Source organism: Delphinus delphis, chromosome 4, assembly GCF_949987515.2.
Source record: "Delphinus delphis chromosome 4, mDelDel1.2, whole genome shotgun sequence".
NCBI classification, from domain to species: Eukaryota; Metazoa; Chordata; class Mammalia; order Artiodactyla; family Delphinidae; genus Delphinus; species Delphinus delphis.
The window spans coordinates 84,085,404-84,106,874 of NC_082686.1; the positions used below are offsets into that span (position 1 = coordinate 84,085,404).

The window sequence follows — 21,471 nt, forward strand, 5'->3', positions numbered from 1 at the left end:
AAGTTATTTCTGTGCACAGTCTGGAATACAGATTGGAAAGTGGAGGGAGACTGGAGACAGTGTGTCCAAAAGAGGCACCAAATATGGAAGCCTGGCCTGGGTGGTCCAGGTCCAGAAGACAGGCCTCGGTGTACATCTCCTTGACTTAAAAGTAGCTCTTCTTTTGGATAAGATCCATTTATAGGCATGGATCAAAACCTGAACCATATTGTTGGAAGAAAGTCATTTGTTACCTTATCTTTGACAATAGCATTCTGGATACAGTGTGTTTAGGTCTGTAATAACCAAGAAAACAAAATCTAAGAGCCCTGATAGTTGCTTTTTAGTCACTGAGGAAGCCACATAGCATTGTAGACAAAACAGCTTTGGAATTACAATTCTTGCATGCAGATCTGAGCCTTGCCACTTACTGTAGTGTCTTGGGCACGTCCTTTACTTCCTCTGAGCTCTATCTGTGAGCAAGGGTAGTAGCACTACCTCACAGAGTTGTTGTGAAGATTAAATGAGAAAATACAGAGGCTGACTTTAGCACTGTGCTTGAAACATCATTTATACTCACCTGGTAGTTATTAATTTCTTAACTTCAGCTATTGCTTGAGAGCAATTGAGAAACTGCTCTAAATTAAGCCCAGCTGATCATCCTTGCCAGCCAAATTCCCAGGTCCCATGGTGGTGAAAAATCCTGCCTGGTCATGCATCACCCTGTCCCCTCTTCACTCCCTCCCTCAGCTCTAGCCTGCTCCAGGGCCAGCCAGGCACCTGTCCACCACAGGCAGACTGTGGTGCTGCCAGGGGAAGCCTCCGTCAGCCCCACACCCCCGCACCCCCCACCGTCAGCCACAGTCAGCTGCCAGGCTGGCATGTTCCAGAACCTGCCTGCTAATGGGACAGAAGCACTCCCAGCAGCAGCTCGCCTCTTGCACAAAGGCTGGGCCTGCGCTTGCTCCATCTTCCACATCGGTTGTCACACACGTGTGTAGCTGGTACTTGGAGGGGAGACCTTGGTATCCGGCTGAAGCCTGTTTGAGTGGACATTACCGTTCCGCTGGGCAGCATTGTAGGGAAGTCTCTTACTTAGCTCAACTATCTCTTTTTTTCTTCTGTGACTGGCTTCTCTTGCACATGTGCCATTCTGAACTCTCCAGTAGTTCTCTTAGGAATATTGGACGTTGGAATGTGCGTCTGTGTTCTGCCTACACGTGGCACTTCTGTTGTCGTTAAAATATTTACAGTGTTGATGATAATACTTTGCACTTCTGTTGCACCTTTCATCAGAGGATCTCAAAAAGCACTCCTAGATATTCACACTAAGCTTCAAAATACCCAGGAAGAGGAAAATGTGATTTTAAACTGTGTGGTGAGAGGGGAGGAGATGGATGTCCCCAAATGCTTTGCTCCAAGCCCAGAGCACGGAGTCTTGGGTCATTAGTCCCTTCCTGCTAATGACACACTGCTCCCTGAGGGCTGGTCCCAGGGAGTTGCAGCTGTGGGGTTAGCAGTTCTCCAGCGACCTGCCCGGGCTCTCTCGAAGTCTCCAGCTGGGTAGGAGCAGTCTTGCCTACCCACCCCCACTCCCTGTGAGCTACCCTGGGGACACCATTTCTTCTGGACCTGGGCCGCTGTGCCTGGGCCGCTGGCAGTGCCTGGGCCGCTGGCAGATCATAGCCCTGATACCAGTGATGACCCTGTCACCCTGACATTTGTCTCCCATCTGCTGGATCCTAGGAATCAGAAAGTCTTTGTGCCTCTAACTGGCTCAGATTCCCGCAGTGAGTTGCCCTCCCCTTAAACCTCCAAGCACAACCTGGATGTAACTCCCTCCCTCCTAAGATGGCTAACATTCTCTGTTCACACCACCGCTGGTTAGTATTTTGCTAAACGCTTTGATGAGATTTGAAATAACTCTCATTCCAAATACACCACTCCCACCCCAGAAGAAGATTTTAAAAAACGCTAACAACAACAAAGAAAGGTAACTTGTTACTTCTCTGTGTTCCCAATTATTCTTACTCCTTTCTCATTACCACCTATATTATAAAATCACATGGTTGAGCTTCCCTGGTGGGGCAGTGGTTGAGAGTCCGCCTGCCGATGCGGGGGACACGGGTTCGTGCCCCGGCTCCGGTAAGATCCCACATGCCGCGGAGCAGCTAGGCCCCGTGAGCCATGGCCGCTGAGCCTGCGCGTCCGGAGCCTGTGCTCCGCAACGGGAGAGGCCACAGCAATGAGAGGCCCGCGTACCGCAAAAAAAAAAAAAAAGAAAGAAAAAAAAGCACATGGTTTTCTCCATTCCTGAAAGCATGCTTCATGTTAATTATGATGCAGACCGGCACCCGCCTAAGTTTGTTCCCCTGTTACCCATCTGGCCCCATGCAGAGCTTCGCTTTTTGATATGCCCGTCTAAACAGACGTATCCTCAATTGCCCTCGATCTTCCCTGCTCCTCTCACAGGCCCGACCCATCACACACCTTAATGCTGGAGTCATTCCACCCGAATTCAACACATCAAATAATTATTGAAGAGCTCTTACACGCAAGATAAGCCATAGATCTTTATTTAGTTCCTTAGCCACGTAAATATTAGTCTCTTCTCAAATAAGTATTAACTTAATTTTGGAATAGGTAATATATTCCCATGATTCAAAATCCAAAAATGTATATTAAAAGATACACAGTGAAAATCTCCCTCCCACCCACACAGCCCCCTCACCTCTGCCAGTAGTTAACCACTATTTTTTTTGGCCGCACTGCACGGCTCACAGGACCTTACCCGCGCCCTCGGCAGTGAAAGCGTGGAGTTCTAACCATTGGACCACCAGGGAATTCTCTATTTGACCACAATTGTTTGTTGTGTATCTTTCTGTTACCCGAAAACTGAGCTCGCCTCGGTGGGCCAAAAGACACAACCAAGCCAAAGATTGGGAGAAGGAAGGGTTTATTACTCACAGCAGGTAAGGAGAACACTGAGATCTTTCCCAAAGCAGTGTCTCCCCAAACAGCAAAACTGGGGACCTTTTAAGCTAAGGGTACGTGCATATTCATACAGGGGCTTGGGTGGTGAATGCATGTTCGTGAAGGGGCTGGAGCCGAGGAGAATTCAGTGTAGAAGTGGAGCAAAGGTTGGCAGAGTCCAAGCTTTAGTTGATTGAAGTCACAGAGGGTCAGAAAAGGTCAACATCATCATTCCCCAAATTCTGACCAGTCTGGGATCTTAGCTTGTAGTTAACACCGGTGTGGGGATCTGAGTTCCTGCAGACAACTCAGATATGTATTAGATTGTTAGGTATATCCCTTGAAGAGCACTCTGTTGACTATTGTTTCTGAACTGCTTTTCCTTTGTTTCTCCCTTCTACAGTAAAAGTCAAGCTCCGCACTTTGCTTTTTTATTTAATAATGTGTGTTAGAGATCCTTCCATAACAATATATAGGGAGTTTCCTTATTCTGTTTCACAGCTGCATGGTATTCCATTTGTTCCACCAAATGGATATAATTTACTCAATCAGACCATTATCGGTAGATATCTAGACTGTTTTTAACATTTTGGTATTATAAAAAATGCTGCAGTGAATAACTTGACAATACCTTATTTTGCACATACTCAGTTATATCTGTTAGGATAAATTCATAGAAGTGAATTGCTGGGTCAAAGACCAATTATAAAGTATTGAAAAATTAAGCCGCTGACCGAGCCTGCTGCTCTCTCGCTACTGCTTTGGCTTCCCGGCTCCCCACCCCCCACCCCCCGGATGGAGAGGGCGGTCCGGCCGTAGATGGTCAGATAGCTTCTAGCTCTCGCCACCCACCCCTGGCCCCAACCAGCACAGAGCAGATGGCAGCAGCAGGCGAAGAGGAAGATGGCGGAACGGCTGCCGGCCTGTGTGGGGGACTGTGGCACAGGGTATACAAAACTAGGATATGCTGGAAATACGGAACCACGGTTTATCATACCTTCCTGTATTGCTATTAAGGAGTCAGCGGAAGTGGGTGATCAAGCACAAAGGAGGGTGATGAAAGGTATTGATGACCTAGACTCCTTCACTGATGATGAAGCAATAGAAAAATCTACATATGCAACAAAGTGGCCAATCCGCCGTGGTATAGTTGAAGACCGGGACTTGATGGAAAGGTTTATGGGGCAAGTGATCTTTAACTATTTAAGGGCGGAACCTGAAGACCATTATTTTCTTTTGACTGAACCTCCACTGAATACTCCAGAAAACAGGGAATATACTGCTGAAATAATGTTTGAGTCCTTCAATGTTCCAGGCTTGTACATTGCTGTACAGGCTGTTCTTGCCTTAGCTGCAACCTGGACCACCAGACAAGTAGGAGAACGGACGCTGACCGGTACAGCAATAGACAGTGGAGATGGTGTCACTCGTGTCATCCCTGTGGCTGTATTAAGCACATTCCAATCGCAGGACGAGATATAACATATTTTATTCAGCAATTGCTGAGAGACCGAGAAGTAGGAATTCCTCCAGAGCAATCCTTGGAAACTGCTAAGGCAGTAAAGGAGAGCTATAGTTATGTCTGCCCAGATTAACAAGTATGATACAGATGGATCAAAGTGGATTAAACAGTATACTGGAATCAATGCTATCTCAAAGAAAGAATTTTCCATTGATGTTGGATATGAGAGATTCTTGGGACCTGAAATTTTTTTTCATCCAGAGTTTGCTAATCCAGACTTTACTCAGCCTATCTCAGAAGTTGTAGAAGAAGTAATTCAGAATTGTCCTATTGATGTCAGACGTCCTCTCTACAAGAATATTGTCCTCTCTGGAGGTTCAACCATGTTCAGGGACTTTAGACGTCGCTTGCAAAGAGATTGGAAAAGAACTGTAGATGCCAGGCTGAAATTAAGTGAGAATTGAGTGGTGGTAGATTGAAGCCAAAGCCTACTGATGTACAAGTCATTACATATCACATGCAGTGATATGCAGTTTGGTTTGGAGGATCCATGCTGGCTTCCACACCTGAGTTCTACCAAGTATGCCACACCAAAAAGGATTATGAAGAAATTGGACCTAGCATTTTTTTGTCACAATCCAGTGTTTGGAGTCATGTCATAAAATTGGTTTCATAGTTACTGGGATTAGGGAGGTGGGGAAGAAATAATCTTTCTGATTACCTGTTTTGTCTGGATGGCTGGTTTTGAGGTTGTAAACCTGACTTGAAATAATAAGACCAAACATAATAATACAGAATATTTTAATAAGTATATCAACATGTGAATGTAGAGGAGAGCCAAAATGATTAAGTGATTTTCTTTAGATTGAATATTTGAATCTTATGTGTAACAAAAAGAAGTGTGTTTTAGTTCTTTCTGTGCCCTGGTATTTTGTATATTATTGAATTATCCAAGATTTGATGGGATTTATTGGTATGTAGATAGCTCTATAATGCTTGAATTGTACACTCTGAAGTGTGCAATGCAAGAGCTTGTTTATATTTCATACTTTTTATACTCTGAGGAAAAAACGTCAAAGAAAAACTAGTATTTGAGGGAAAAAAAGTGACCAAGTAAAAGACAAATACAAAAAATAGCCTATGAGACTTGGCTTACACACACACTCATGGGATTCCAGTTATTATGAAGTGCTTCCATACCCTGTGCCCCCCAATGGTTTTCTTTGCAAGTGCTTTTGGAACTAAGAAGCTAGTATCTTGGATTAATTGATGCCTGCTAGTGCTTTCTGATTCCTTGCATTCTGTTTCTCTCTTTAAAGGAACAGTAAAGACAAGGAACAGTAAAGACAAGACTGTTGGACCAGCATTTCTGCCGTGTCATTTCTTATTAAAAAATGAATAATTTGATTACCCAAATTGGTATATTTAAAGCCTAACACCATTCTAATTTATTTTTTTATTAACTTATTAATTTATTTATTTTTGGCTGAGTTGGGTCTTCGTTGCTGTGCACGTGCTCTCTCTAGTTGTGGCGAGTGGGGGCTACTCTTCGTTGCGGTGCGCAGGCTTCTCATTGCGGTGACTTCTCTTGTTGCAGAGCACGGACTCTAGGCATGCGGGCTTCAGTAGTTGTGGTTCGCGGGCTCCAGAGCGCAGGCTCAGTAGTTGTGGCTCACGGGCTTAGTTGCTCTGCAGCATGTGGGATCTTCCCGGACCAGGGCTCGAGCCCGTGTCCCCTGCCTTGGCAGGCAGATTCTTAACCACTATGCCATCAGGGAAGCCCACAAATTTCTTTTCAATACTTGTTTCAAGCTCTTTAATCTCTTTATAAGTTAACTAATAAATCTATTTTCTTCAAACCTCTGCAGTAGTTCTCTAAAAATCACAACCGTTGGTTAGCAAGCTGACTTTTTTATGTGCTCTAAACAAATAATTGTGAACTTTTAATATGTTGAGTGCTTTCATTTTGATAACTGGATCTCCATTTGATATTTTCATTTGTGTAACTCATTTGCAGTTTGAAAATTTTTTTACTTCCAGTCCCTGACATATCATGGAAAGTTAATTTTCATTGCATTTTAAAATATCTGGATCATAAAGAACAAGTGATGAAAATAAGTTAAAACTGAAAAAAATTAAGCTAAAACCACCAGTATTTGAAGGTATTGTTACTGTGCCCACAGTAACAACTCACATTTATAAAGCATTTTAGGGTGTACTGACATTTTATCACCAAGAGAGGTATCAACACTGCTATCCTCATAGAAATTTGAAGGAACTGAAATTATAAGAAACTTCAAAACGATCATACTTTGCATAGTAATTGGCACCAAAACTGAAACCAAGACTTTTCATTCCAAAATTCTCTGCTTTCTAACTATATAATGCTGTCTCCTGAAGTAGCCAGGCCGGGGCAGGGGTAGGGGGATGGGGGGGGTGTGAAAGAGGCAATTTTATTCATCCACAATTTATGTTCTCCTCTTGTTACCACACCAAACTGGGGTCTGCTTGCCCATTTGTAGTAAAGCCAATCTACTGATACCAGGTTGAGTTGAAGGAAAGCGCAGCATTTATTGTAAAGTTGCCAATATAAGGAGAATGGGTGGCTCATGCTCTAAGGCCCCAAACTCCCTGAAAGTTTTCAGCAAAGCGTTTTTAAAGGAGTGGGGGGGGGGGGGGTGGGGGGTGTGTCTCAGGGCAAGTGATCAGCTCGTGCACAGTTCTCTGATTGGCTGATGGTGAGGCAACAGGGTGGTGCCACAGGGGTTGACATTATCAATCCTCAGGCTCCAGTAGGCCTGGGGACCATGTGCTCATGATCATCAAGTACTTAACATGTTCCATTTGGTGGGGACTTTCACATCTGTAAAATAACTCGGGAAATGTGCATCAGATACAATTATCTACTTACTCCAGAGAGGAGCTAAAGCAGAGAATATGGGGGAGGGGTCTGTCCTGGGAAGGCCCCATAGGGTCCTGCTCAGTTACACTCTTACCCATTTTCTGAAAGCCTTCCCTCCTTGGCTGAGTATCCTCTCACTCTTTCAGATCTCCACCCAGAGAACTTAATGGTACCAGGGCCCCAACACTGGCTTGACCAGAGGATCACAATCATGCTACTGGCCAGATCAGTCGCCTTTAAAAACTCAGTGCAACTTAAGGTGTAACTGGAACCTTGGAAATAAAAACTGTTCTATTCAGAATGGGGGTTAACATTAAACTATCCTCCAAACAAACCGATCCTCTGATGGCCTGATTTCTAGAATAAGATTATCCACTGAAACCTCAATAGAAATACCGTGTTTCAACATCGACAAGGAATTTGTTAATTTCCCAGATGAAAATCCCTGGGAATGTGTTAACTTCCCAGAAATTGGATGATAGATGGAGGTGATGAGGTCCACAATTCTCAGAGATTTATATTCCTTGAAAGGACTTTGGAAACATCTGATATTTGGGAAAATGTACTTCATAGGTAGATTCAGTGATAGTTTAGTTCTTCTAAGCAGAAGTGTAAAATTTTACCCTCCTCCTGGAGAATTGTGAAGACAGATTAAGGGAAAAGATAGGACTCACGAAGGCCAGTATTTCATTTATAAACACTGAAAGAATTAAAAAGACAATTTCCTTATCAACTCTTTGCTTTTTTAGATGTTTATTCTTGTATATTTTGTACACTTTTATTATTTGCTAATGTAATTCTCCTTTCAAAAAAAAATCTGACCTGCTTAAAGAGATGTATGAAAAACATTAAAACTACACAGTGGGATCCACATGTAAGAAAATTTTATGGGCAAAAGCATTTGCTCCTTCCTCCAACAGAACATCATATACATGTGCACAGAAATTTGATTTTGTTATTAAAACAAAAGTGGTTTGATCTTAGAGACACTAATAGAACCCACAGAAAAATATATCAATGCCTTAATGATGATTTCTTGATTCACAGTGAGAAATGTACCTGTCACAAATCAGAATACTTATATTGATTTGACTGGCGTGTTTCTCCTGGTGTGAAAAACACTTGGGGGACTTCCCTGGTGGTGCAGTGGTTAAGAATCCACCTGCCAATGCAGGGGACATGGGTTTGAGCCCTGATCCAAGAAGATCCCACATGCTGCGGAGCAACTAAGCCCATGCGCCACAACTACTGAGCCTGTGCTCTAGAGCCCGTGAGCCACAACTACTGAACCCATATGTCACAACTACTGAAACCCACATGCCTAGAGCCCATGCTTCCCAACAAGAGAAGCCAGCAATGAGAAGCCCACGCACCGCAACGAAGAGTAGCCTCCACTCGCTGCAACTAGAGAAAGCCCACACACAGCAGCGAAGACCCAATGCAGTCAAAAATTAATTAATTAGTTAATTAATTAATTTTAGGAAAAAGGAAATAGAGCATTTCCACAGTAATGGAAAGTTCTGTTGGGCGACACTCATATGGACCATGTGAGTCACAACAACTTCTGTCCCTTGTGATTTAAAAAAAAAACAAAAAAACTTGGAAGCCAACTTATAATAATGAGACTTCTTGATGAGCAGGGACCCAGATAAAAGCAGTTTGGTGTGCGGTAAAAGATCTGACAATTTGATTCATCTCTCTCCACAAAAAGAACGCATACCGTTTGGGGCTACAGAGCCCCAAATGGTTGAAGACAAGCTGCCAATTTTCTCCCCTGGAATTTCTATTTTTAAAATTTTCATTTGCTGATCCTTGTTTTTAAAAATATATTCTTTCTTTAGTTTTATTAATACCACCATTAGCCTATTCTCCCTAAGCCTTCCTGATAATAAGAATCACTTGGAACGCTTGACAAAAATAGGTTTCTGAGGGACTTCCCTGGAGGTCCAACAGTTAAGTCTCTGCGCTTCCAATGCAGGGGGCATAGTTTTGACCCCTGGTCAGGGAACTGTGTTCCCACATGCTGCTGTGAAGCCAAAAAAAAAAAAAAGAAAAAAGATTTCTAAATAAATTTCTAAGGGAAAGGCCTGGCATTCTGCATAGTTAACAAAGGCCCCAGGAAGGTTTGGAAATGACAAGTTAGTTCACTGCAACTCAAAATGTAAAGTTCCTACAAGCCACCTGCATATCCTGATTCCATTGGTCAAGAGAGGGCCCGAGATTCTCCTTCCTAACAAGCTCCCAGGCATCTAGGCTGGGGACCACACTGAGTAGCATGCCTCTGTGGCTCTCAGAAAGTGCTCCAGGGCTAGCAGGATGAGCAATAGCTGAGAACCTCTTAGAAATGCAGTCTCAGCCCCACCCTACACCTACTGAATCAGAAACTCTGGGGATGCAACCCAGCAATCTGTTTTAACAAGGTCTCCAGGTAAGATTTTGATACATCCTAGAATTCAACAACTACAGATCTAAAGTTATGCTTAGCTGCTTCTTAACTGTTTCTGATGAGGAAATTATTTCATTTGAGATGAACCTTTGCATGTTTCTAATTTTATTCGTCTTGTGTACATTTAGACAGTTTAACTCCATTTGGGGTGGTATCTTGCTAGCACCATTGTAAAGGGTTCAGGAAACATTAGCAAGAAAGTCATCATGGAGTATTTTGGGGGAACTTGTTCCTTTTTATCTTTTTTTTTTTTTTTGTCTGCACCGTTCATCATGTGGGATCTTAGTTCCCCGACCAGGGATCGAATCTGTGCCCCCTGCATTGGAAGTGTGGACAGTCTTAATCACCGGACTGCCAGGGAAGTCCCTGTTCCTTGTTATCTTTACATTTAATTTTTAAAGATCACTGAAGAAAGCATTTTGTATTAATACAAGGTAATGGGTAAGATGCCAATACAAATGCCCAAAGGGACCAAATAGCCAGATGACACCTGTAAGTGAAGTGATGGGTTCAGGGAGGAGCTTTGGCCTCAGAAAACAGCTGCTTCTCAGCTCCACCCAGTCAGTGCCAGGCTGTGCGGGAATGTGGGTTCAGAGTGGGTACATCTTCCAGCCGCTTAAAAGAAGTCAGAAAGCCAACTTTTCACGTGAAATCTCTTGATTTTTAAATGGTGGCAAACTATTCAGGTTTGTAAATATTCTGTGTGCCTAACAAGCTAGGCTTCTGTTAGTAACTCTACCTTGGAGAAACTAGTCCTAGTCCGGGAGGTGATAGGCTGGCCTTCTCCCTCTCTGTGCATCACTGAGACTTATGTCTGTCTCAGAAAGAAGAGAGAGCCAAGCCGAGGTCTATCCCCAGCTCTGGGGGTCCACAGCTGTGAAACCCCAGCTGAAACCATGTACCATTATCCTGTGCAAGGCCAGTCAATTCTTCCCTTTAAGTAGCTCTGAGCAGCCAAGGGCTAGAGCTCATGGAACTATTTGGAACATTCTAAATTGGGAAACGGACAGTTTTACATTGTGTAATCCATCTGGAAGCAAACAATACCTAATAGTCAGGATAGTGGTTCTAGGGGCAGATTCAGATTTTGTGGGTCCTGAAGATTATACCATTTGGGGCGACTCTAAGAAAAAAAATGTGAAATTATGAATACAAAATTAGCTATGAAAGTACACAGAGGTCTTAACCAAAGGTGGGAAAATGTTTACTTTTGCAAATTTTACAGAAAGCAAATGTCCAGGCCCTGGAGCTTCCCAAGTGTCCTGGCACATCCCCCTCTGTCCTGGTGACCACTGGTGTGCAGGTAGGGGTTGGGATCAGGTCTGCAGGTGTTCTGCTGATGTTCTGTTTCTTAACCTTGGTGGGGATTCATTTTACAATAATTTATTAAGCTGTGCACTTATGTTTTTTGCACTCATGCATATTTCATAATTTAAAAAATAATTTGACCCTTTTCTAAGTCAGCAAAAATACTAATTTCAGGGACTTCCCTGGCGGTCCAGTGGTTAGGACTCCTAGCTTCCACTGCAAGGGACATGGGTTCTATCCCTGGTCAGGAACTAAGATCCCGCATTGGCCAAAAAAAAAAAACAAAAAAAAAAACCTCATTTCATTGGGAAGTAGATCATCAACAAATATTTGTTGAATGAATGAACAATGAGTGAGTGTTTTCAAATCTGTTCAGCCAATATATGTCAAGGGCCTAAATGTGTAAGGATCCCTGCTAGGTATTGTGTTATTAAATACTTTATAGTATTTAATATTTAAGTAAAAAGTAAAATTTAATAAAAGAAATAAAATAATTATGTTTTATTTCACCATTTTTAAAAAGTTAATCTGATTCTTTCACTATTTTATATATAAATAACTAAAAATATAAAATATTATATATATAAGCCGGATACACACTTTTTTAATTTTTTAATATTTATTTACTTATCTATTTATTTATTTATTTTGGCTACACCAGGTCTTAGTTGCAGCACCCGGGATCTTCGCTGCAGCATGTGGGATCTTTAGTTGCGGCATACGGGCTTCTTAGCTGTGACATGTGGACTCTTAGTGGTAGCATGTGAACTCTTTAGTCGCGGCCCACATGCGGGATCTAGTTCCCCAACCAGGGATTGAACCCAGGCCCCCTGCATTGGGAGTGAGAAGTCTTACCCACTGGACTACCAGGGAAGTCCCTAAGCTGGATACACACTTTAAAACAAAGAAAATATATTTAAATTTAATACCATTTTTAGCTTTACAATTTTTTAATTTACAATCATACAATTTTTTAAAACGTTAGGTGGAGGGAACAGAAAAACAAAAGAAATTGTTATTTATTTAGCATATTCTAAAGGCCAGACATATAATATTTTTAAAATCATGCATAATTCCACCACACTTACATAACCACTATTATTACTTTATTGTATTTCCTTTCAGTCTTCTAGTTACAGGTACACTTTTTACATAGTTAAAATCATAATGTTCATAAAATTTCAATCCTGATTGTTTTTACCTAACACGTCATAAGCATTTTCCATGTTGCTACATGGTCTTCATAATCCTAATTTTATTTTATTTTATTATTATTATTATTATTTTTGCGGTACACGGGTCTCTCACTGTTGTGGCCTCTCCTGTTGCGGAGCACAGGCTCCAGACGCGCAGGCTCAGCAGCCACGGCTCATGGGCCCAGACGCTCTGCGGCATGTGGGATCTTCCCGGACCGGGGCACAAACCCGCGTCCCCTGCATCGGCAGGCGGACTCTCAACCACTGCGCCACCAGGAAGCCCTATAATCCTAATTTTAAAAACATCATAATTTTCTTAGTTATTCCTGGTAATTGAACAGAATATAATTTATATATCCATTTTCCTAATCTTAGACATTCAGATTATTTTAAGTTTTTGCTATTATAAAATGAAGCAGCACTTACTTTGATTTACAAAGCTTTCTTTTTTCCTATTAGGATCATATGCTTAAGGATATACATCCCTCATTTTTCTTTTTCCTATAAACCCCTATAGTTTATTTGTCCACTCTAAAAAAGAACTAGTATTGTGGTGGAAGTGAGAGAGGGAAACAGGTGGGGAGATGATACAAAAAGGAAAATCCCTCATGCATAGATATTCAAAACTATTTACCTTGATTTAATCCAAGACAAACCTTCCATTTTTGTATTAAAATTCATAGAATGCATCTTTCTCCTATCAGGTATATTCTCTTATTTTTATTTGGTAACCGTGGACAGTATGCAAAAACTGACAGATTCTCTCTGGAGATTCACTTTCTCAGGTTGTCAGATATTGTGATAGCTATCAAGAGATTTTTAGTAGCCAGATGTTTCAGGTTTGCGACTGCCCATGTTATATATGACATTTTCATTTCAATTTAATTCAAGAAATTGAGGATCTATATTGTCCCTACTTCCTGTACCAAAAATCCGAACAGGTACTGTGAGGATTTTTTTCTGATTTGTGAATGTAGTTACATGGAAAGTCATAAAAAGCTCTTTTATTATGCATTTAATTAATTACCTTTACTTTGAAATCTGGGCATAAGTATCAGCAAAGCGCTCAGAAGCAGGCATAAACAAAACACAGGCCCTCTGCTCAAGGAGTTTATAATTTACTAGGAAATCAAGAACATAAACCTGAGTTAATTAACTTTCTAAGTAAAGTTTATGCTCTTAAGAAATGTGTAGACTCTCCAGGGAAATGTAGACACAAAACGGATACTTGAAGATATTAAGGAATTATTGTTAATTTTTTAGATGAGTTACTGGTATTGTGGGTTTTTTTTTTTCCCTAAAGAAGAGATACTGAAATACGAATGAAATGTTTTAATAACATCTGAGATTTGCATCAAAATGATGCAGGCCATGGGAATGAGTTGGGTATGGATGAGAGAAGGCTGCCCTTGAGATGAAATTGTAGAAGTTGGGTGATGGGTATATGGGAGTTAATTATACCGTTTGGTGTACTTTGTATATATTTGAGAACATTTAGAGTGAAAAATTATTACACCTTATTTAGTCTTCCTTCTATTGTGATATCAAAACACTGAATATGACTGGAGCCTCAATGATCCATCACACCATTTGGAACCCTCTCCACCTTTACCCCTGGACAGCCTGCTTGCACTTTCCTCCTGGACCTCTACCAGACCCCTATGGTTGGGTCTCAGTAGAGGCATCTACCTGGAAGGGAGATGTTGACAAAGCAGCTTGGTTAGTGAGAAACTTGACTCCTGCCTGAACTTTAAAATCTATGTTTATTTGGGAATAAAACAGAAATGATTCATCTTATGAGTTTCCTCAGGGCCAGTGAAATCCTGAATTCTCTCGGGTGAGTTTATTCATTCTGAGCTCTAATTGAAACCACAACATGGAAACCGGTTGGCTCTTCTCTTATATACTATGTCTATTAGAAGCAGTAACATCTGCCAGCACTTCAATTCCTGCCTTCCTTGGCATTGGGTTGAATTAATCAATAGAGTATACAACTAACACACACAAAAAGTCCAAATCAAAAATCTTCCAGCAAAACAAATGTAAAATTTCAAAATAAAATCTTAATTTTCTGCAGTTTTTCAAGTAAGGAGAAAATGATTCATTTTTCTTTTGATTTGAATTGTTTTGAATTAAAATTGAAATTGGTAGTATAAACCTCGTACACCCTCAGAAACTACTGACATTCCTTTTCTTGTATTCCCTCTTTGTTGCCATTGTTCCCCTTAATTCATTGAATTACATCACTGTAATCATTCAAGTCACTGTTACTAAATAGAAAATCTGATGCCACTATTATTTGATTTTAGATTCATACTATACACAATGATCCCATCAATGAGAAGGGAGTAAATTTTTAATATTTTGAAAGGTCAGTTTACAATATCTATTCTAATATCGATTACTATCTAGTTTAGTGGTTCCCAAGCTCTTTACCCTTTTAGATTCTCCTTAATTATTTCTATCAACAAGGACTTTTGGTATTAAAACAATTTTCTCCTAAACAAATAACCACATGTATTTGTTAAGAAATTATCAACTAATTTCTCCACTTAAAAAAAATTATTTATTTATTTATTATTTGGTTGCGTCGGGTCTTAGTTGCAGCAGGTGGGCTCCTTAGTTGCAGCATGTGGGCTCCTTAGTTGTGGCTCGCTGGTTCCTTAGTTGCAGCTCATGGGCTCCTTAGTTGCAGCAGGTGGTCTCCTTAGTTGAGGCTCACTGACTCCTTAGTTGCAGCTCACCGACTCCTTAATTGTAGCTTGCTAGCTCCTTAGTCGTGACATGCGAACTCTTAGTTGCAGCATGCATATGGGATCGAGTTCCCGTCTAGGGATCGAACCCGGGCCCCCAGCATTGGGAGCACAGCGTCTTAACCACTGGGCCTCCAGGGAAGTCCCTCCACTTTTTTTTAAGTAATGAAAGAACACATGCAGTTCATAATGAGCTTGGAGTAACATGTATTACTACACCGAACTAAAACAGTCCCAGCTAAAAGGAAAGAATTTCAATCTTTTTAGCAGTAGAAAGCTTTTCTTTAGCTAAACCATTTCTGTTAGACTTCTTTACATATTGAAAATGGTCTGTGATCCTTATTGCTACCTTTCCAAACAGTAGTTGGGGTAATAGCTCTAATTAATAAAATTATATCATTCAAGGCTCCTATAAAAGAAACTTGGTAGCAAAAAAATAATGTATATTCTTGCAGATGATTTTTCTCCTTCTCATTGATAAGCATTATTACACATAAAATTGCATGAGCTAGTAAATGATTTTTTACTAGTATCCTTTCTCCCATTCTTTCTTTTCTGTGTTCTCTTGCTATAAGACCAATGTCCCTGGCTGTTGCCAGAGAGAAGAGGCATCCCAAAGCTTACAAGTGGACATGTGCCTGCCAGGCAGGCAAGTGGTGAAACAAGTGGTTTATATTGAAGCCCTTCATGTTCTTGCCATAGTTGAGGTATAGTTGATTTATAATATTATATTAGTCTCAGGTGTACAACATAGTGATTCAAAGTTTTTATAGATTATACTCCATTTAAATTATTATATAATATTGGCTATATTGGCTATATTCCCTGTGCTATATCCTTGTAGCTTATTTATTTTATACATAGTAGTTTGTACCTCTTAATCCCCTGCCCCTATATTGCCCCTCCCCCTCTTCCCTCTCCCCACTGGTAACCACTAGTTTGTTCTCTGTATCTGTGAGTCTGTTTCTATTTTGTTATATTCATTCATTTGTTTTATATTTTCTGTTTGTTTTTGTTTTTGGTTTTTTGTGCGGTATGCAGGCCTCTCACTGCTGCGGCCTCTCCCGCCGCGGAGCACAGACTCCGGACGCGCAGGCCCAGCGGCCATGGCTCACGCGCCCAGCCGCTCTGCAGCATGTGGGATCTTCCCGGACCGGGGCACGAACCCGTGTCCCCTGCATCGGCAGGCAGACTCCCAACCACTGCGCCACCAGGGAAGCCCTATTTGTTTTATTTTTTAGATTCCACATATAAGTGATAACATACAGTATTTGTCTTTCTCTGTCTGACTTATTTCACTAAGCATAATACCCTCCAGGTCTACCCATGTCGTTGCAAATGCAAAATTTCATTCTTTGTTATGGCTGAGTAGTATTCCATCGTGTGCATGTGCGTGTGTGTGTATATACAGACTCTTGCATCTTCTTTATCCATTCATCTGCTGATGGACACTTAGGTTGCTTCCATATCTTGGCTATTGTAAATAACACTGCTGTGAACATTGGGGTGCATGTATCTTTTGGAATTAATGTGCTTTTTTTCTTTCGCTATATACCCAGGAGTGGAATTGCTGTATCATGTGGTAGTTTTATGTTTAGTTTTTTGAGGAACCTCCATACTGTTTTCTACCATGGCTGTACCAATTTATAGTCCCATCAACAGTGTAGAAGTGTTCCCTTTTTTCCACATCCTCACCAACATTTATTTGTGGTCTTTTCTTGTCTAATTGTCTTTTCACACAATACTCTGAGGTAGGTATTTTGGAGATAAAGGAACTGGGGATCATATTAAGATATATGCCAACATCACCACCAAAATAAGCAGTAGACTCTTGTTCAAGCGAAGATCCTAGTAACTCGAAGCCCACGCTCTCCTGCTACACACAGCCTTGTGCCCATAGTCCTGTTGGGTTTCCTAGATGCAGGACTTGTAGAACCTTCCCAAAGACCCTTTCTTCAACTCTCATAGCTTCCACATTGCCTGATCCTAAGTTCCTGGGGTGGGTGGGCAGTGATGCCGGGTCTGTTTGGTTCTTTCTTTATATTCCTAGTATTTCACACTGTGGCTGACACGTAGGTGTTCAATGAATGTTGAAATAAATGACTGAATGGGAACAATTATACTTCCTAGAATTTTGAGCAAAGCTCAGATTTGAAGTTGGAAGGGAACCAATAATTTATCTAATCCAAATTTGCCATTCTGAGGAATTGTGGCTCCGAGGAGACAGGTATAATTTGCCCAGTCATATGGAGATAGACTAGAACACCGTTGTCTTAGTCTGTGACTTTTTCATGTAACCCCTTGAAATTTTCATGAAACAGGCCTATTTCAAATGTTTAAAGTTGATGCCGCTCCTCAGTTTGTAAGTTAAATAAGAGAAATACAAATGTAAAAAAAAAGGGATCTGAACTTCATATAATGTAAAGAAAATATTCCAACTGCAGTACCTTCATATCTGACAATATTATTCATTATTTCTTTTGAGAAATCATCCATCTGAAAGACTGGAATCAAATCTTAGGCACTTCTCAGCCACAAGATCAACCAAACACATGAAACATCTGGCTCTGGGGGAAGTGGACTAAAGAGCCTGGGCTCTGAGCCATACACTTCACCCAAGGTATGTGGCCCTGTCACATCCGCCCAGCCTGAGCCAGGTGTTCTCTTACACATCTCACAGCTATGTTGTTACTCTGTAGCACTGTATCCTATCGATCAGGAATGAAAATAATCCCTTCCTCTCTCCTAACCCTCCCTCTGGCTGTTCTTTCCAGCCAGACCTGATCTGCAAATTATGCTGCCACCAACACCTCCCTAGAGCTCACCCGTCAGGCCTGACCCTAGACCTTCATGCTTGCTTCCCCTCCACTCAACCGTTAATCCCCACACCCTTCTTCCAGGTCAGACTACCAACAAAATCAAGGGACCTCTTCAAGTTCTCTAAAATTCATTATTTTGTTTCAAAGTGGTGATCTGTAGCCACATTTTCCTTTCTTTCACTTGTGGTCAATTAAGGGTGGCCAGGTCACATTTCATCTAAAAGAACTTTGCCCTGTCATCTCCTTTCCCAAATGTTCTGAAGGGTGTTTCCAGGTCTCCCACAACAGATTAACCCATTTGGGTTTCGTCTTTAGATTCCTTCACTGACTTCCTCTTTCTGTATATTTATTTTCAAAATGATAATCTCACATTAACATTTTTTAATTGTTTTTTCTCTTTCACAGTGCTGTAGGGCTAAACTGACCTTAATATTAACTTTTTTAGTTTTACAATATTTGCACAGAAACTCTCTCTTTCACCAAACCCTTCTCTTGTCTCCAATCCCAAATAATTTCTTTGAAAAGAGTGACATATCTTGAAAGAAATAGAAAAAAATGGCATTTACTTAGTGTGTAGCCCTGAGGAAAACACCTCAGAACTCTAAAGTGCTTGTGAAGTGCATTTCAGTGTTTAATGTCTACTTTTGATTGAAAAATGCAGAAATTACATTTAATAGGATGACATGTTCAGGGTCAGGCAGATTATTGGTGCTTGGTAGACATTTATTAATGCGTATAGGTGATTTTCCTAGTTTGCTATACACACTGAAAACATTTATCCCAGATATAGATGCATATTTAAAGAATAATTCTTGGGACTTCCCTGGCGGTCCAGTGGTTAAGACTCTGTGCTTCCAATGCAGGGGGTGTGGGTTTGATCTCTGGTCTGGGAACTAAGATCCTGCATGCCGCGTGGCATGGCCAAAAAATAATAATAATAATTCTTATTGCCTTCCTGCTAATTGTTTTCCTCCAATTGAACTGTGTTAGCTTCCCAAATGCTAAATATTTTTGTGCTACTATTGGTTATATATTGATATTCCAGGTTTACTTTGGTTTTCATCTATTTCCCAGAAGTAAGAGTACTTATTACTCCCATTTGTTGGGCATCCACTGCAGGCCAGCCACTGCCTAAGCCAGTGCTGACCAATATAGTAGCCGTTCACCATATGTGCAGTTGAGCACTTGAAATGTAACTAGTCCAAATTAAGATGACTTTAAGTGTAACATACACATCAGATTTCAAAGACTTACCTATGAAAAAAAAAGTAAAATATCTCAATAATATTTTATATTGAGTACATGTTGAAATGCTGATATCTTGGCTATCTTGGATTAAATAAAAATACTAAAAACAAAACAGGTGAAGCCTGTTTCTTTTTACTTTTAAAAAATTTCAATACTAGAAAAACTTAAATGTCATATGTGCCTCACGTTTGTGGCTTGCGTCGTATTTGTCCGTGCGGTGCTAGCTTAGGCGCTTCATACTCTGCACAATGAATGAATGAGTGAATAAATGAGACAAGCTCTGCTTTCCTGATATTCGAGGACAGCTCATAATAGTCTACCAGAAAGGAATCAAACAAACTTAGGGGTTGATAGAAACTTATTACAGTTCAGCCCAGTCTCTTCATTTTGAGAATACCGAGTCCCAGAGAAATCTGCATGCCTTATTAGCTATCCACTGAATAAAGACAGAAAAGCAAGGTTTTGATTCAGTACCAGCTTTTCCTGTGTCATCAACAGTGGAAAATGATGAGGACAGCAAAAGTACCTAGGAACAAACGCCTGGGATTCTAGTTGATCATCTAGCTTGCTACCTGTAGAACTGTTTCAGTCATTATGATTTCAATGAATTTACTCCTTGCAACTGAGCAGAATTGTTCTAGACAGATACCTGGGCTGAGCCACAGCATCATGTAGGAAGGACCAAGCTGAGCCAGGCAGGGAGGTCCAAGATGGACCTCCTGGGACAGTAGGGCATTGTGACATCATCAGTGATGGTCTCAGACGGTTTCTCGTTGCTGGCCCTCCAGTCTCAGCTGTTACTGCAAATTCCGTTCCTCTACCATGAGTGTGGAGCAGCTAAAATCAACAGATTCACATGTACCTTGAGGTGAATATTCCCATTTTCCTATTTAGAAGGTGACCCACTGGAATACTGCTTTTATTGGCTCTTTTGTGTGAAGAGGACAATGGTGTCCAGTTTCCTAGGGACACTCCTTGAAGTTTATTCCCTTGTCCTGATTAAGGATTCCTTTACAAATGGTTCCAAATGTTGGGGAAAGAGTCTCAGGCAGTCATTTCTTTGGCTTCACTGGTAACACTTATCAGGGACAGGAGCGCCCAAAGCCTTCCACCTCTTCCCCTACTCCGGTGAGTTTGGTGTGAATTTGGGACCATGGTTCTCACATTAGACATCCCTGTCCTTGAGGCCTAATCCTGTCTGCTGTACCTTTAAAAAGTTATAATTCTGGACTGATAAAATCTAAATGTCATGTTTTGCTCTAACTAAAATAGGTTGCATTGGTCAGTCTCATTTACTCTTACATATTTATAAATAGGCAAGCTTGAATTCAATAAGCACGTTTATGTAAATGTTGGGCAAAACTGAGTCCACCCAAATTAAGTGTGGGAGGGTGGTGGCTGTGTGTCCCAGACTAGTGCCTTTGAACTGTAACTATGTCTACATAGTTACCCTGCAAGCTTAATTTTAGCTAGATGAACTACCAGAAATGTTAGCAATCTGTCTTTTCAGATTACTTATGCTCTTTCTTTTTGCTGAAAGATAGATTTTAAAAGTATGGAATCCTTGGTTTTACATGTTTCTTTAAACAGACTTGTAACAATTTTATCAGCAAATATATCTTAACATGAATTTTAAATATCTGAGGCAACAATTATTTTCAAATAGTTGCATGTTTTACCTAGAAAAATTATACTATGTACAAATACTGTATATTTGTCTATGTATCTATAAGTATACAGTGACTATGTGTGTATGCGTTTTCTCTCTCTATATATACACACACACACATATGTGTGTGTGTATATATACATATGTGTATCTATATATCGATATCTTTTTCCATATCTATGTATAGATACAGATATCTATCTTGTGGGGGAAAGGGAGAATGATAGTGGATTTCAGCTAGATGTTTCCATCTTATTTTTCTTGTTATATTGAGATTGTCACTGCAGAAAATCTTTACAAATTCTCTACTTAAGAAACCTCAGGGCTTCCCTGGTGGCGCAGTGGTTGAGAGTCTGCCTGCCGATGCAGGGGACACGGGTTCGTGTCCCGGTCCGGGAAAATCCCACATGCCACGGAGCGGCTGCGCCCGTGAGCTATGGCCGCTGAGCCTGCGCGTCCGGAACCTGTGCTCCGCAACGGGAGAGGCCACAACAGTGAGAGGCCCGCGTACCGCAAAAAAAAACAAAAAAAAGACACCTCAGCTTCTTAACAAATACTTGAAACCTCATAACATAAAAAGTGATATGAACATGTTAATGAATACTCTTTAGTTAATTAAATCTTGTAATTTATGCTTTATCTTCAGGATTTTTCCATTTAAAAAGTAATCAGGGGGCTTCCCTGGTGGCGCAGTGTTTGAGCGTCCGCCTGCCGAT

At 40.9% G+C, this 21,471-nt stretch overlaps 1 pseudogene; it reads left to right on the forward strand.

Moving 5' to 3' along the window:
- Positions 1–3,855: 3,855 nt before the first annotated feature.
- On the forward strand, positions 3,856–5,076 carry LOC132424174 (actin-related protein 3 pseudogene; annotated as a pseudogene).
- Positions 5,077–21,471: the final 16,395 nt, after the last annotated feature.